Raw genomic sequence first — 6,067 nt, 5'->3', positions numbered from 1 at the left:
ATTACAGAGCTCCTCAATTAGGGCTACCGAGGCACTCCCACCTGGTGGCATCACTGAATAAATTCTGGATAAATTCAGTGCAATGCCACTGACCTCGAGAGTCATCCCGGGCACAGCTGGGGACAGGTGTTTGCTTCAGCTTCCTGGCTGTGCTGGCACACAACTGAACAGCACTTGTTGACTGTAGGTGCTTTAAGTAACATTTCTGCCAAGAGTCTGGACTCTCTGTTTATACGACTACCGAGGACGCGATACGCCGGAAAATGGGTGTTAGCTCATCTTGGCCGTCTCTCGCTGACAGCAAGATGGGTCCCCAGAGACCCTTCTTCTGGTGTCGTGTCGGGGACTATATAAATACCTTCAAAGACTGGTGCTCTTAAGCCATATGGTTATCATCACCTGGGGACTTTTCCATGTAGTTTCAATTTTTTCTTCTGATCCAGCCCTTGCTCTGTTACAGCCTGTTATTCCCACTCAAACACATTCCAGGAGCTCCAGCACTGCCTGCCCTCCTCCCTCAGGCTCCTTCAGCACATGCTGACCCCAATCATTATGAATCCTGAGTCACGACATAAAGCTAGATGCTGAACTTACGTTGCTAGCATTTACTGCAAAGGGAGAAGTATGGTGTTTCACAGTACAGGCTGATTCTCTTTCCGTTAGCCAGCATCCAGGCCTGGAGCAATTCCCGCTGAAGTCTCCGGGAGCCTCTCCTGCTGCCGGTGCCATGTCTGCAGGAAAAGCAGTCGCCCCGCAGGGTGGCCAGTGTCTGTTGGAGGCGAGCACCGTCCAGGGGATTTCTTCTTGGAGGGCCAGCTGCTCATTTCACATGGGCTTCCCAAAGCCCGGAACATCAAACCGAGGCTTTTCCTGCACACTTAGCTTAAAACAGTGAATACTTCTATTTAACCAAAACAAGTCGCACTTAAAACAGCAGTATACAGGGCTTTCCTGCACTCCAACTGCACACGTGAAAGCGGTGCGGCTGCGGAGCGTGGCGCAGGAAGGACGGAGGCTCCGAAGGGGACGAGCCGGGGAGGCTCCGCAGTCCCCGGCCCCGCGCGGCGCTGCCCTCCTGCCGACCGGGGCTGTGGCACCCGGCGGTGCCCGCACCGTCCTCGCCGGCAGCTCCCGCTGCAAGCCGGGAGGCCGCAGAAAGCACTTCGTGAATCACGGAACACCTCCTCCCCGAATTAAGTGTGCGCTAGTAAACTGAAGTACTGTCAGCACAGACTTGTTGCTTTGTTTTTTTCCACTTTATAGTATATATGTTATAGTTTATTTATAGGCAGATCACTTCACTATTTACAGTACATGAGCGTAGAGATTCTACAGTCTTTGTGATGTAAACAAGTAACTCCACGGCAGGGGGAGTCTGAAAAAAGAAGCCAGTTCTGAAGTATTTACACAATTTAAAATAGAACTTTTATACCCACTGGATAGATATAGATAATACATTGAGCGATTTGGTTAAATTATCTATGAAACTATAGAATCTGACAATGTAAAAATACAAGAAAACGTTCTCTTGTTTTAGAAGGTAGACAGTTAAATCACACTAGAAATAAATCTCTTTTTAAAAATAATAACAATAATAATAAAGGAAAGGCATAAGAATCCATGCCATCTTTTAAGGTTAAAGTATATTACATAAATAAGGACACAACGGAACATAACTGGGGAAAAAAATTAAGTGAAATATAAAAAACCGCTACCAATTAAAAAAAATCAGACTAAAACCTTGATTCTTAATCACAGAGGGATCAATTCTGCTAGTTTTACTTACTCTGCAAATAGAAAATCACAGAGTTAAGTAGTACTTACTCAGCATGAGGAAGGGAGGCAGAATTGGCCCCTAATAGCAGTGTCCTTTTATTCAAAAAAAAAAAAAAGGAAGAATTTAGCTTTTATTATAAATAACAAAGCAGATGTGCCCCTTTTTAGGTGAAATTCTTACACCTTTCTCAAGAAATGCATCAATTTAATCTTTCTCTCTTTCTCACATGCATACACACACTCCCTCCCCCCCCTTAGTATTTAACTCAGTTTGGCTCTCTGATAAATAATGCCCCTTTCAGTGCCACCTGGTGTGTTACAACCAGACTTCCTAAGCTTTTTCCTGATTCCAGAACTGATAAAGGAAGAGGAATGGAAACCAGAAGGCTTTATTTGGTTCTATATTGCTTGAGATTGTCAGGGAGGGACTAAGATGCTTAGAACAGAAAGGGTTCCAAGGCTCAGCTACAAATAATGATGTGTTTCAGTATTCAGCGTACTTCCAAAAAGAAAAAAAAGAGTACAAAAAAAAAAGAAAAAAAGTGCTGGTCTGTAATGCTCCTTTGCATGTACCAGTGCTGAAATCGGCCACTCAAACTGTAACCTAGTGACTGAGCTGCGTGTCCTTTAAGGAAGATGCACAACTCAGAAAGCTATGCTGGGTAGGAATCGGGATAAACCTTTTCTTTGGGGCAACATCAAACTTAAAACCCTGGATTGTCCTCTGCATTCAGCCCAGACATTCAGAAACATTTACTCCTTTCCAAAGAAGTCTCAGGAATCCACTGGATTCCAAGCCAAAAAAGTATATCCCATCCTGAAACAATGAGATTTCATGGGGCAAATCTGTGCAAAAAAGTGAATGGGCATTTTGCCACTAAATTCTTCACATTTAGCATTTCCCCACAGTACTTCAAGGAAACTATCAGGAGACATTCTATAGTTAGGGAATTTTTAAAAAAATAAATCTCCTCCTTACTTATTGCCTACCGTAATATACCCTTTTGCTCCCATCTTGTCTCTGAGAGAGACCCCTTTTCCTGGCAGCATCCCCCTGGCCTTGCAGGCGCGGGCTGCGCCCCGTTGAAGGCCAGGGGAGCCCCGTCCGGGGCCGCTCGTGCCGCAGCACATGGCCCATGTGCAGCGAGCTGCGGCGGCCTCAGCACGTGCCCCCGCCGGGGCGCGGGAGACGGGGCCGCTGGGCTCCCCCTCTGCGGCCGGGGCCGGGCTCGGCGGCGCTTAAAGCTACTCCTCTGGCGGCAGTGCCCCTCGCCGCGGGCACCCTCCCCGGCACCGGCGGGCGAGGATCGGGCTCCCGCAAAGTGCTGCGTGCCTTTGGCTGCCCCGGCACTGCGGGTCTCCTCTCCCTGAGCAGTGCTCGGGGCATCTCTTTGCGGTGGGAGTTATGTGCCTGCCCCTGTGTCCTCTGTAGGATCCAAAACAAGATCATAATCCGCTAACGGAGGAAACTCCCATCCGCACCTTGTGCCGAGACCCTCCTGCCTCACCCCTTTGCAGACTAGAGCGCTGCGAGCTAAAGAAACCTTTATATTAAAAAAAAATAAAATAGAAACTTATCTTTCACCACAAACCTTGCGTGAGTGATTCTAAACCTAGTAGATATTCACACCTGTGCTTCTCATGTTAAACATCCTCCACACTCACCAAGTCTTAAGAGTCGCGGGCAGCCCTTGGAGCTGACCAGCAGGGACTGCAAGCCTCGGCCCCTCTGCTTTTACATTCAGCAAGGACAGGTTGCGGCCGCTGCATCGCCACCCAGCTCCTGCTGCAGACGGGAGCGCACTTCCTGCACCTCTGTGCATATTGCAAAAGTCCAGGAGAAATTTCTCAAGGGAGGAGGGAAAATAAGCCATCCAAATTCAAAAAAAAAAAAGAAAAAACCCTACCCCTTCCATTTATAGGCTTCAGGCAACACGAAGACCACTTATTGCATCTCTTCCTATCCTAGAACTGCAGTACTGATGGGCTCTGTGCGTTACGAGATCTTCCTTTCTCCTCAAGAGACCCTTACTCAATGTGCAGAAGCTCTGCAAAGGTCATTGGCTGCTGGCTGACACGGGAAGTCCAGCCTCGGAAAAACAGTGTGAAATTTTAAATCTGGGTACACGGAAACCAATGCTTGTGAAGCGACTGAGTGATTCACACAGGAGGAGGCTCCTTCCGGGCTCTGGAAAGGCCTCCCCCGGCTGCTGCATTCAACCCTTTCACGTTCGTCACGTTTGATGCATTCTCCATCTGGGACCAAGCCCGGCTCCGTGGGCTGTGATCCGGCCTTGGACTGAGCAAGGAGATGGAAGAATTCCACTTAGCTTTTTTTTTTTTGATTGATCGTTTTCTGAAAAACATCAGCACAGCACAGGACAGTACTACCCACCCTAAATGTGTCGCTATATACATTCTACATAAGCTCTATAGCAATCACATGTAAACATCATTGTTGTGAGGAAATACTAGGACAGAAAAAGGCAAAGCTACAATGAGGCAATTGCCAATAGCAGATGCTCAGTCTCGGCCAGAGTTACTTGTGTATGCTAAGTTGGGATGAGAAGTGGGGGAGAGCCTGTGGCTGCTTTACAGGAGTGATGTCGAACCTTGCTGCTACTCTGGGCTGAGACTGAAATGGCACAAGGACTATTCCCTGACAGTGTTTATCACTGGTGATAAGATTTGGGAACTGCAGTTCAAATCACCAAGAAGTCTGTGGGACGTTACACCACCTAGCTGGTCGTTTTCAGAACCATGGGTTCCACAAAAGAAGGGAGAAATAACCAGATAATTGTGCTGGTATCATTGCTTCTGGTATTCTTTCTCCTGCTAAAGATTAGCTTATGCTGCAAGTGGCGCAAATAAGTCCATAGAGCAAAGGACCACATCAGCAGGATTTGGGTTCTTGGAATTGAATCTCATGCAATTGCGGAGACTTTGGTCATTCTCCCTGTAAGATGAAATAATATCCCCACCAAGCAAATGAAAATAAAAACCCTAAGTCATGTATAGGGGAGACCCCAGAAGACTCTAATCTATCTATTGGCAGAGTTAAGGCTATAATATTCTATCTACATAGGATGGCTGAATCCCTAGTGGTCTCTGTGTCTGGAAAGCAAATGGAAACTATGGAGATGGCTTGATGAGTCAGCAAGACTTCCTCATCCCTCTGGGAAATGGTGTCTCTGGTCTGCTCTTGGTCGGGTTTCTTCCAACCAGTGGTGGGGTCTCTCCCCTCCCAGCTCTCCCAGAGATGGAGGGCAGGTTTGCAAGCAAATTTCACGGGGAGGCTGCTTTAGCATGCCTTAAATCCAGCGTTGCCGGGCGGCCTTGCCGGCCCCCGGCGAGAAGCAGAGCAGGTTCGTGCTAGCCAGCAGGCAGGCCAGCCAGGAGCCATGAACACACTGCGAAGCTGTGACACTTCCTTCACACTGCTAGACATGAGCCTTGGCTGAGGAGACAGAGAGGACGGCAGAGAGCAGGCCAAGATGGGTCGATGGGGGTAGGGGGAAGGATTCTGGCTGCCAACCCGGTGCTGGGAAAGTGTATGGCTTTTAGATACCAGTCAGAGAAAGGGCAGCGTGTTGGAAGGGGCAGAGATGTTCAGCTTAGCTGCCGTGTCCCCTCCCCCCTTGCTGCATATGTGGATTTTGGGCTTGCCGCCAGGCGGAGATGAAAAGAAGGATCTTCGTGCCCCGGTTCCTCTGCACGCGGTGGAAGCGAGCTGCAAGCGAGCCGCTCTGCCCCAGCTGGTTTCCCAGCCACTGGAGGGACTGGAGAGAAGCCAGTTACGTTGCACAGACCCTGCGGGCAGAGGTGCCTCTGCCCGCAGCAAGATCAGCCCGTCCCAGCAGGCTGCCCAGGCAGGACCGCGCTCGCCGTGGGCTCAGGCTGCCGGGGCGACTCCCTGCAGGCTTCTCTCTCCTGACCCGAAGGCAGGTGCCTCGCTGGGCCAGCGACGGCTTGCGGGCATCGAGCCCACGAGCCCGCTTTGGTAGTGTTTTACTGCTGCATCCTTCCACCGCTCTTTTCCTTCACGCCTACCAACCTGCACCGCTGCACGGCACGAAGGGCGCCAGGCCGGCCGCTCCCGACCCCTCCAACCTTCTCGCGCCCCAGGGCTGAGCTCCGCATCTGGGCCAGGGCTCGGGGGCTCCAGCCACGCGGGCGAGAAGAATGGCTTGGCAGCAAAGTGGGAGACCCCAACCCAACCGCAGAGCGCCCCGGTTCGCTGGCGGGGGAGGCGGGCGCCTCCGCGACCGAAGGGCGAACGCTGGCTCTGTGA

This window comes from Apteryx mantelli, chromosome 14 (genome assembly GCF_036417845.1).
Source record: "Apteryx mantelli isolate bAptMan1 chromosome 14, bAptMan1.hap1, whole genome shotgun sequence".
NCBI lineage: Eukaryota > Metazoa > Chordata > Aves > Apterygiformes > Apterygidae > Apteryx > Apteryx mantelli.
This window is presented reverse-complemented; position numbering follows the sequence as displayed.